The following is a 12206-nucleotide window of genomic DNA, read 5'->3' as shown; positions in this document are numbered from 1 at the left end:
ACAGGTACCTCTGTTTTCAATTAGAAACATGTTTTAATGCCTACCAACATAAAATCATCATAACATTCAGGAACAGGCCATCCATCAGCAGAAATTATGCTAAATTGCCTTTTTGCTTTCTGGGTGAACTTCTTTGAGGGAAGGCCTGTTTTTCATTCTCATTCAATGGAATATATTAGTTCAGGACTAAACTGAAGTTTGGGCGCTAATCCTTACTGGCTTTTTTTTTTCCTGGTGGCTTAAATGATATAAAGATGTCAAAATTCTTGCCAGCATATAAATTATTTGCCAAGTTTGAGTTTCTATTCCAAACTGAATGGCAAATAACCTGGTTCCCTTGGCCACATGTATTTGTAAAACAGGCCTAAAGTGTGGTTTTAATCAGATCATCCTATCTTAATAGAGTAGAAAAAAACTTAAGCTGGGAAGTTTTTTCTACTTGAAACTTGGAGGCTATTTTAACTGTTGCCCAATAATCTATATATGCGTATTTTATTATCTACTTTTAAAACCTTAATACAAATTCAAATGACTATACAATACTCCACCCAGCTCCTGGCCACTAGAAATTTAGGTGTTTTTATAATTTCTTAACATTAGGGGTTAAATATTTAATAAGTAATCAGTGAGATCAATACCATGGTAAATATTCCTGAAGATAAATATTTGTTCACATCCATGACCATTCTCTTACGATAAGTCATAGACATGAAGGTGGCATTTCAAATGTTATAAATATTCCAAATGTTTTTGCTGTATATTCACAAATATTTCAGTAAAGTCTACTGGTTGAAAAATTAACCTAATAAAAATTATATATGTTTTGAATAAGGATATGAGAATATTTATTTTCAGTTGGCCTAATGGCCAACTACCAAGTAGTTAAAAAAAAAAGAGATAATGTTTAAGCTATAATTGCTAAGAGTCAATGGTTTGAAATTTGTGAAAAGGCTACATAGAAAATATCACAATAATTGCAGTTCAGTGGCCAAAAGTGTTTCAAAAAAAAAAAAATTGGGGTCCATACATGGAAAATTAACAAAAGGTGGTCCTCAGTGATCTTAAAAAAAATGGATGTATACCATTCCCCTGCAGGGTCTACCTTATTAATATTAGCCATCTTATTGGATGTTGAAAAATGCTTCCTAGGCACATATCCTTTATATCTTGTCTTCAGGTTGAAAGAGGGAGTACAAATAAAGCTTCCTTTCCTTCTGGTAATACCCTTAGTAAGTAGTTTGCGTTTTTTTGTTGTTTGTTTGTAGCATACTAGGAAAAATGCTAGCACATGAGCCATAACTCAGTCTTTTTGTTTGCAATTTGTTTTTGTTTTGAGAGAGGGTCTTACTAACTATGCCCAGACTGACCTTGAACTAGTGATCCTCCTGCCGCTACCTCCTTAGAGCTATCATGTTTTAATAGGACCATTTTAAATCCTATCTTTTTTATGGCAGCCAGTGCCCTTTCTTTACTACCAGCAGCCTCTTTTTTCTCAGGAAATCCACTTCTCTTTCCCTCTCAGGCCCTCTGATTTGGATGATGCTGACCCCAGCTCTCATCCTGACTCTAGGAAAGAGATGTCCCTGTCAAGTGAGTGACGCTCAGTTTTAGATCACCTATTGGCACTTTGAGAAGGGAACTACCATCTTTGCGCTAGCATCACGTGTAGAATTCAAGTGTTAAGAATTATGCTAATAGTATATCAAAGCCATAGGAAGTTTAGAGGCATTTAGTGTATATTGGGAGACGTCATATAATAAATGCACCTAACTAAGCTTGAAGAAATAATTAGGAATGTAACTAGAAAAAAGGAGTGGGAAGGACTCTCCTTACAAAGAGATGTGAACTCAAATACCTTCCCATAGAAGCAGAGTGAAATGGGAAACCTACATACATCTCTGTCAAAGACACCAACATAACACAAAGGTTTGGCTTGCCCTGGTTCAGGATGACTGCTTGGCCAACAGTAGGTACTCCGAGCAAGAATGAAGTAATAATAGTAGTAGTAGTTCCCTTGAATCACATTGTCCTTCCTCCTAATGCAAAAGTTTAGTGCAAAGACAGATCTGACTTCAGTGCAGTCACATCTGATTTTACTGAACCCACCAGAGAAAGTATGCAGACGATAGAAGAAAACATGTTCTTTTCAATTCTTTAGGAAACATCTGGCTCTGAAGACTTTTGAAGTGAAAGAACTGACTTCTATTTCTGGTAAGAATGTGGTGAGTTACAAGAAGTCATCAATCTTATCCTAAAAATGAGTACAATGAGTCCAAGCTCAATAGGCTACAGAATCATGACCATTTCAAACCGAGCAGAGAACTGAAATGTGAAGAAACTTAAATGAACTAAATCTGAGATGGAGCTCATCCATTCTTAGGAATATCCCATGACTACCTTTTCCCTAGTATCTCCAGGCTATTAATCTACCATAGGGAACGGTAAGGAGAAACTAGGCATGAAGTTATTAAAATTTTAAGTTGAACTAGTCACATAATGATCTTTACCCATCTGCCAATATTTTCCTGCAAGAACTTCACCAACATAAGCAGGAATGTTGGGTTAAAAAATAAGAATACATACAACCTTCATCAAATTCAATGCAGTAGCTGACAGAGCTGGGGACAGGGGAGGAGTGCTGAAATTGATACCCCAAAATGCACAGGACCCTCCTCTAGTTCAATGTGGCATCTCTTGATAGGCATGGGGCAGTGAAACAGCCTAAGGACAATAGATACCCCAAAGTGAAGAAGCTTAGAAGCAGAGATGAAAAGCAAAGGGAATTTCTCAGTCCCTTACAGCAATTTCATGGAACTTGGAAAGCTGGAATTAGCAGAGAAAGACTTTAAGAAAATTATATTTTAAGATAACATCTACTTGTATTTGTCAAACAATCTAGTGAGTTACATTTTTAAAATTTTAGTAGAGCTGTGAAAACTATAAGAAAAAACTAAATGGAAATTCTAACTGAAAATTAAAATGCCAAATGTGAAGAATTTTGTTGATAGGGTTAACAATTCCCAGAATATAACTAAATAAAGAATCAGTGAACTTAAGTGCATGTCAACAGAAATTATTCAGTCTGAAGGACAAAAGAAAAGAATAATTTAGGTGGACATGGTCAATGTACTTTATACACTTACATAGAATACAACAATGAAACCTGCTGTAACTAATTCAAGTAGGGAGGAGGATGAAGGAAAGAGATGGTGGGGTCAACCTAAGGCACACTGTAAGCATATACAGAAATATCACAATGAATCCCTCCTTTTTAAATTTTTTCAATTATTATTATACTGGGGTATATTGTGACATATGAATCTCCCTTGTACTACTAATATATGCTAATAAAAATGTTCTAAAAAATGGACAAAGCTTCCTCAAGAACAGGATAACATCAAACAATGTAATATGTAATTTCTTAGAGTCCCAAAAGAAAAGAATATAATGAATGGGGAGAAAAACTATTTGAAGAGATAATGAGAACTATTCACCAGTAGATAGGAGACATGGATACACAAATCCAAGGAAATCAATGAACCCCAAACAGGATTAAAATGGAGAAAAATATACACATGCACAAAATTGTCAAGGTATTGAAAGCCAAAGGTAAATTAGGGCATGCTGTGAAAATATTCCTTAAAATGTTAGTAAGTTATTTTCAAACAGAAAAAAAAATTGAGAGATTCCATTTCCAGAAGATCTTAACTCCCCAAATTATCAATATGAGCAACAAAAGAGAGATTATTACAACTTTCCAGATACTATGAGTTAAAAAGAAAGTATTACGAAAAAATTTATGGCAAAAAAATTTAGCAAGTTAAAGTGCAATAACTTCTTTAAAAATACAATTTGCCAATACTAGCACAAAAAGAAACAGAAAATTTGAATGACCTGATACTTGTAAAAAATTCAAATTTGTGAGAAATATCCTTTCTATAAAAATTTCAAAATATATGGCCAGATGTGGTGGCTCACATCTGTAATTCCAGCATCTTGGCAGGTGGAGATCAGAAGGATCATGGCCCAAGGTCAACCTGGGGAGAAAGTTCATGACATCCCATCTCAACAAATAAGCTGAGCATAGTGGTTTGTGTCTACAATTCTAGCTATACTATGCAAGACACATAGGTAGGAGGATTGTAGTCTGAAACCAGTACTGAGGAAAAAGCACGACCCTATCTAGAAAAAATAACCTAAAATGAAAAAGGGCTAGAAGCTTAGCTCAAATGTTAGAGCACCTGCTTAGCAAATATAAAACCCTGAGTTCAAACCCTATACCACCCTAAAGAATCAAGGCAAAATTAGCATCCTTAATGAACAACATCAAATATTCAAGAATAAGATATTATCAGTGTTATACAAACTCTTCCAGAAAATAAGAACTTTTCTAATATATTCTATAAAGTCAGCATAAAGTTGACAATACATGACAAAAATATGTCAAGAAAATTTTATACTATATCCCTTATAGAATAAACTCACACACAAAAAAAAAACCCTTTTAAACACCTCACCTTTTTATACAGCAACATAAAGTTTGCTATAGTTTGGATCTTGACTGTGCCCCAAAGGCCCATGTGCTAAAGGCTTGGGTAGCATTATTGGAAGGGCCCACCACCTTTGGGGGATGGGCCCTTCTGGGGGCCTTTAGGTCACTGGAATGCTCCCTTGAAGGGCTCTCTCTCTCTCTCTCTGTTCACTGGACATAAGGAAAAAGGTTCTGACCCACCGCATGCTCCCACCATGGTGTGCTACCTGACCACAGGCCCAAAGTAAAGGTGCCGATGGATTATGAACTAGAACTTCCAAAAGGAAAGAAAAAACCTTTTTCTCTTATAAATTGATTATCTCTGATATTTTGTTATAAGCTGACTAACACAACACATTATCACAATTGTAGTTTCTGCCTTGGATGCAGAGTTGGTTGTAAATTGGAAATCAGTGTTACACTAATAACAAAGAGAAAATGAATATGGCCACCTCAATATATCCAGAAAAGCATCAATAAAATTCAATAACCATTCATGACAAAAGTTCTCAGTAAAATAGAAACAGATAGAAACTTCCTTAGCCTGATTAAGGACATCTATGTAATCTCTATAGTTAACATCATGTTCCATGGTGAATCATGAGTACTTTCCTTCTAAGATCAGAAACAACACAATGTCCACTTTCACCACTTCTGTTTATCACTGTATAAGGATCCCAGTCAATGCAGTAATACAAGAAACAAAAGTTCAGTCATAAAAATAGAAAGAGGAAGAAGTAAAACTGTTTTAACTGTATTTAGAAAACCCAAATAATCTACAAGAAACTAAGAGAAATAAGTGAATAATGAAAGAATACAAAGTCAACTTAATGGAATCCATGGTATTTAAGAAAAGATTGTAGACCTTAAAAGTAAACAAACATTTCTCAGAACAATTAAAAAAAAAACCTCAACCATAAAGACAAAAATAAATTTGAAAACAGGAATAGAACTTAACTTTAAAAAAGTCTCTCTATGAAGCTAAACCAGGCCTGGAACTTTCTGTGTAGTTCAAACTGGCTTTGAACTCATGTTTGTCCCACCTCAGTTTCCCAAGTGCTAGAATTACAGATGTGCCTAGCAAAAATGAAGTCTTATTTTAGTGCCTGCCTAGCAAGAATGAGGCCTTGAGTTCAAACGCAAGTATTGAAAAAAAAAAACCCCAAATACGAACACTTATTTAAAAAAATAAACATGAAAATGTTAGTTTGATGAAAAGTTTCTGCTCATCAAAAGACAATATTGTAATGATATTCTTCTGTTTTTTTTAGCTTTATCAAACTTTTATTTTATTTATTTATTTATTTATTTTATTATTCATATGTGCATACATGGCTTGGGTCATTTCTCCCCCCTGCCCCCACCCCCTCCCTTACCACCCACTCCGCCCCCTCCCTCTTCCCCCCACCCCCTCAATACCCAGCAGAAACTATTTTGCCCTTATCTCTAATTTTGTTGAAGAGAGAGTATAAGCAATAATAGGAAGGAACAAGTGTTTTTGCTGGTTGAGATAAGGATAGCTATACAGGGAGTTGACTCACATTAATTTCCTGTGCATGTGACTTACCTTCTAGGTTAATTCTTTTTGATCTACCCTTTTCTGTAGTTTCTGGTCCTCTTCTCCTATTGGCCTCAGTTGTTTTTAAGGTATCTGCTTTAGTTTCTCTGCATTAAGGGCAACAAATGCTAGCTAATTCTTAAGGTGTCTTACCTATCCTCACCCCTTCCTTGTGTGCTCTCACTTTTATTATGTGCTCAAAGACCAATCCCCTTGTTGTGTTTGCCCTTGATCTAATGTCCACATATGAGGGAGAACATACGATTTTTGGTCTTTTGGGCCAGGCTAACCTCACTCAGTTAATCCATTCGTCAGTGCTGGGGCATCTTGGCTGTTTCCATAACTTGGCTATTGTGAATAGTGCCACAATAAACATGGGTGTGCAGGTGCCTCTGGAATAACCTGTGTCACAGTCTTTTGGGTATATCCCCAAGAGTGGTATTGCTGGATCAAATGGTAGATCGATGTCTAGCTTTTTAAGTAGCCTCCAAATTTTTTTCCAGAGTGGTTGTACTAGTTTACATTCCCACCAGCAGTGTAAGAGGGTTCCTTTTTCCCTGCATCCTCACCAACACCTGTTGGTGGTGGTGTTGCTAATGATGGCTATTCTAACAGGGGTGAGGTGGAATCTTAGCGTGGTTTTAATTTGCATTTCCTTTATTGCTAGAGATGGTGAGCATTTTTTCATGTGTTTTTTGGCCATTTGAATTTCTTCTTTTGAGAAAGTTCTGTTTAGTTCACATGCCCATTTCTTTATTGGTTCATTAGTTTTGGGAGAATTTAGTTTTTTAAGTTCCCTATATATTCTGGTTATCAGTCCTTTGATGTGTAGCTGGCAAATATTTTCTCCCACTCTGTGGGTGTTCTCTTCAGTTTAGAGACCATTTCTTTTGATGAACAGAAGCTTTTTAGTTTTATGAGGTCCCCATTTATCTATGCTCTTAGTTGCTGTGCAGCTGGGGTTTCGTTGAGAAAGTTCTTACCTATACCTACTAACTCCAGAGTATTTTCTACTCTTTCCTGTATCAACTTTAGAGTTTGGGGTCCGATATTAAGATCCTTGATCCATTTTGAGTTAATCTTGGTATAGGGTGATATACATGGATCCAGTTTCAGGTTTTTGTAGAATGCTAACCAGTTTTCCCAGCAGTTTTTGTTGAAGAGGCTGCTATTTCTCCATTGTATATTTTTAACTCCTTTGTCAAAGACAAGTTGGTTATAGTTGTGTGGCTTCATATCTGGGTTCTCTATTCTGTTCCACTGGTCTTCATGTCTGTTTTTGTGCCAGTACCATGCTGTTTTTATTGTTATTGCTTTGTAATATAGTTTGAAGTCAGGTATCGTGATACCTCCTGCATTGTTCTTTTGACTGAGTATTGCCTTGGCTATTCGTGGCCTCTTGTGTTTCCATATAAATTTAATGGTAGATTTTTCAATCTCTTTAATGAATGTCATTGGAATTTTGATGGGAATTGCATTAAACATGTAGATTACTTTTGGGAGTATAGAAATTTTTACTATGTTGATTCTACCAATCCATGAGCATGGGAGATCTCTCCACTTTGTATAATCTTCCTCAATCTCTTTCTTCAGAAGTTTATAGTTTTCTTTGTAGAGGTCATTCACATCTTTTGTTAGGTTTACACCTAGGTATTTGATTTTTTTTGAGGCTATTGTAAATGGAATTATTTTCATGTATTCTTTTTCAGTTTGCTCATTATTAGTGTATAGAAATGCTAATGATTTTTCTATGTTGATTTTATATCCTGCTACCTTGCTGTAGCTGTTGATGATGTCTAGAAGCTTCTGGGTAGAGTTTTTTGGGTCTTTAAGGTATAGGATCATGTCATCTGCAAATAGGGATATTTTGACAGTTTCTTTACCTGTTTGTATTCCTTTTATTCCTTCTTCTTGCCTATTGCTCTGGCTAGGAATTCCAGTACTATGTTGAATAGGAGTCAAGATAGTAGGCATCCTTGTCTGGTTCCTGATGATAGAAGAAAGGGTTTCAGTTTTTCTCCATTAAGTATAATGCTGGCTGTAAGTTTGTCATATATAGCTTTTATAATGTTGAGGTACTTTCCTTCTATTCCTAGTTTTCTTAGAGCTTTTATCATGAAATGGTGTTGGATCTTATCAAAGGCTTTTTCTGCATCTATTGAGATGATCAAGTGGTTTTTGTCTTTGCTTCTGTTAATGTGGTTTATTACATTTATTGATTTTCGTATGTTGAACCACCCCTGCATTCCTGGGATAAAGCCTACTTGGTCGTGGTGAATAATCTTTTTGATGTGTTGTTGAATTCGGGTTGCCATTATTTTGTTGAGGATTTTTGCGTCAATGTTCATTAAGGAGATTAGCCTATAGTTCTCCTTTTTTTGAGGTGTCTTTGCCTGGTTTTGGGATAAGTGTAATACTGGCTTCATAAAATGTGTTTGGCAGTTTTCCTTCCCTTTCTATTTCGTGGAATAATTTAAGGAGGGTTGGTATCAGTTCTTCTTTAAAGGTCTGATAGAATTCAGCAGAGAACATCAGGTCCTGGACTTTTCTTTTTGGGGAGACTCTTGATTGCTGCTTCAATTTCATTTTGTATATAATTTCCTCTTGGTTCAGTTTTGGATGATCATATGTATCTAGAAATCTATCCATTTCTTTTAGATTTTCAAATTTATTTGAATATAGGTTCTCGAAGTAGTCTCTGATGATTTCCTGGACTTCCATGGTGTTTCTTGTTATCTCCCCTTTTGCATTCCTAATTCTACTAATTTGGGTTTGTCTCTCCTCATTTTAGTCATGTTTGCCAGGGGTCTATCGATCTTGTTTATTTTTTCAAAGAACCAACTTTTTGTTTCATTAATTGTTTATATGGTTTTTTTGGTTTCTATTTTGTTGATTTCAGCTCTTATTTTTATTATTTCTCTCCTTCTATTTATTTTGGGATTTGCTTGTTCTTGTTCTTCTAGGAGTTTGAGATGTATCATTAGGTCATTGATTTGGGATCTTTCAGTCTTTTTAATATATGCACTCATGGCTATGAACTTTCCTCTCAGGACTGCCTTTGCTGTGTCCCATAGGTTCTGGTAGGTTGTGTTTTCATTTTCATTGACTTCCAGGAACTTTTTAATTTCCTGTTTTATTTCATCAATGATCCATTGTTCATTAAGTAATGAGTTATTTAGTTTTCAGCTGTTTGCATGTTTTTTGTCTTTACTTTTGTTGTTGAGTTCTACTTCTACTGCATTGTGGTCAGATAGTATGCACGGTATAATTTCTATTTTCTTATATTTGCTGAGGCTTGCTTTGTGCCCTAGGATATGATGTTTTTTGGAGAAGGTTCCATGGGCTGCTGAGAAGAATGTATATTGTATAGAAGTTGGATGAAATGTTCTGTCGACATCAAGTAGGCCCATTTGATCTATTGTATATTTTAGATCTTGGATTTCTTTATTGATTTTTTGTTTGGATGACCCATCTATTGATGATAATGGGGTGTTTGTGTTGGAGTTAATATATGCTTTTAGGTCTTTCAGGGTATGTTTGATGAAATTGGGTGTGTTGACATTGGGTGCATACAGGTTGATGATTATTATTTCCTTTTGGTCTATTTCCCTTTTATTAGTATGGAATGTAATGATATTCTTATGAAGTTTTGAGATTTGGGAAGTCATTACAGCAGTGTGTATAACTGAAAAAAATAAGGAATTGTATGCTTTTCTTCATGCATTTTATTATATAGTCTTTATCGTTCAATTTAAAATGTACTCAGAATATGCAAATTCACCATCAAGAAAAGGAATACAATTTTAAAAATAGCTAACATAAAATGTAGAGATTCCTGCTTTGAATAATGGGGACCCCAATTCTCATCAATGGGAAGACACAGAAGGAGAGTGGATACACTCTGATGACACATTTTGAACTTAGGTAAGTAGGTATTATGCTATTATGGGATGATAAAGCAATTTTTTTTGAGTTTTTTGGGTCTTAGACTCCTTTGTGGTCCAATCAGCACTCTTGCTTCTGGCCCAGGTTACTCATGAACACACACACAGTACTGATATACCATAAAAGGTTTAGTGGACTCCCTGAAGTTTTTCCATGTTCTCTCGGGTTGCTACTGGTAGCAGGGTAAGAAATGCATCCCAAACTTCTTAAACTCACAGAAAATTACAGAAGTAAGAACCTAGCTTTTATTAAATAAGACAATTATATTTCTTAAGCAGTCTCTCCAAATTCTGGATTTCAATTTTGTAAGAAAATTTTATCCTCCAGTTTATATGACATTTTCACTAAATATAGCAAGACAAATCCCACCAAACTTTCTGTTATTTTTTGCTAGCCAATCTTGTGTGAGTGCCCAATATTCATAAAAAATTATCAATTGCTTGTGGTTTTTAAAGGAGATTTTATTCATTGGCCTAAGGATTCTTGGTCAGAAAATGAACTCACTTGTAAATCCAAGATACCTTAAGTCAAAATATCAACAACAGTGTGTTGATGTTGACAAAAATACAATTAATGCCTCTGAGCCATTTGTTAAAAACAATTGCCTCCTTGACCACAATATATACAAATGCTTCCAAACATGGAAGAGGAAGTGAAGGCTATGGGGTGGTTGACGTTTCGCATTTCTGACAGATGTGGAAAGTCATCTATATGACATGAGCAATTAATCTGTTTTGTTTTTCTTGTTGAGTCAAAACCCTTAGTGTAGCTCTGCATAGAGGATCTATGAATGCATGTAACCTGACCTAGTTTTTCCAATTAATGATATTCCACCCCTTCCTCAGGTAGGGAAGAGAACATTCACATTTTTCACCAAATATCATATATACAGGCAATCTGTTTTCAACTTTTTGGAAGAAAGAAATCACTTGAATCCAAGCATATCCCAGAAGCACTGCATGTTAGTTTCTTCCTTTTCACACCCTAACTCCTTATTTATAGCTTGTAGATATTGGCGAGAACAAGTTCCTTCAGCTATTTTTGATATAACATTGCTTAAATACTTTATTTTGAGGCCCCCTTTTTTCCTCACCCATCAACTTAATAGTGCTATAAAAATAAAGCATCGAACTGTTTAAAGACAATGACTCTGCAGTATATTACTAAATCTCTAATTATAGAAACAACTGTTCTTGTGTAATTTAGGTGAATACCTTTATTAGTCATTCTACATGGCGGTTAAAAATGGTGCACAAGCTGACCACCCAAAAACCAAGTACCCATTGAAATAGCATGGTCACAGATACCTGAGAGTATCACCCGACTACATTTTTCTAGGTGGGCCAGGGCTCTGGCATGAAAACTGGGGTTACCTTATTCAGTTATGATTATCCCAGTGTAAGCTTCAAAGGTAAGACCACAGGCTTATGTGACGTTATTACCCCATTTGAGGGATAAAATAATTTGTGATGTAGATAAGGCAAATGAGAAAGAAATGGAAGCCATGTGTATAAATCCTGGGTAAGAAGAGTGAGGGTCTTGCTCTCTCAGTCTTGACCATGGCCCTTGAACTAGAATGCTCAACAACAGCACGAGAAGAGCTTTAAAACCACATAGATTTCTAAGCCCACATTCAAAAAATGCTTCCCTGGGCATAGGCATATCCTAACATCCACATATTTTAAACTGTGACAGACATTTCTGATACATGGTCTTTGGAATCATTGTCTAGACATTTTAGGTCATGGATGCCTTTCCAAGTCTAATTCAAGCTATGTCATTTTTTTTATAAAATAAATGCTCTCTTGGTCTAATTCATGCTGCAATAACAAAATACCTTAGACTGGGTAATTTGCAAGCAACATAAATTTCTTGCTCATAACCTGGAGGCTAGACAGTCCAAGATCAAGGTGGCAGCTCATTCAGTGTCTAGTAAATCCCATTCCTCATAGATAGTGCTTTCCAAGTGCCTCACTTGGTAGGAGCAAACAGACTTGCTCAACCCATTTTAAGGTCACTAACTCCAGTGTAAGGCAGAGCTCTATCACCTAACCACTTCTCAAGACCTCTTAATACTGTCACATTGAAGATGCAGTTTCAACATAAAAATTTGGGGGAAGGCACATACATTCAGGCCACATCAAATGCATATAGAATATAGTCTATGGAATA

The sequence above is a fragment of the Castor canadensis genome, chromosome 3, assembly GCF_047511655.1.
Source record: "Castor canadensis chromosome 3, mCasCan1.hap1v2, whole genome shotgun sequence".
In the NCBI taxonomy this organism is placed as follows: Eukaryota; Metazoa; Chordata; class Mammalia; order Rodentia; family Castoridae; genus Castor; species Castor canadensis.
This window is presented reverse-complemented; position numbering follows the sequence as displayed.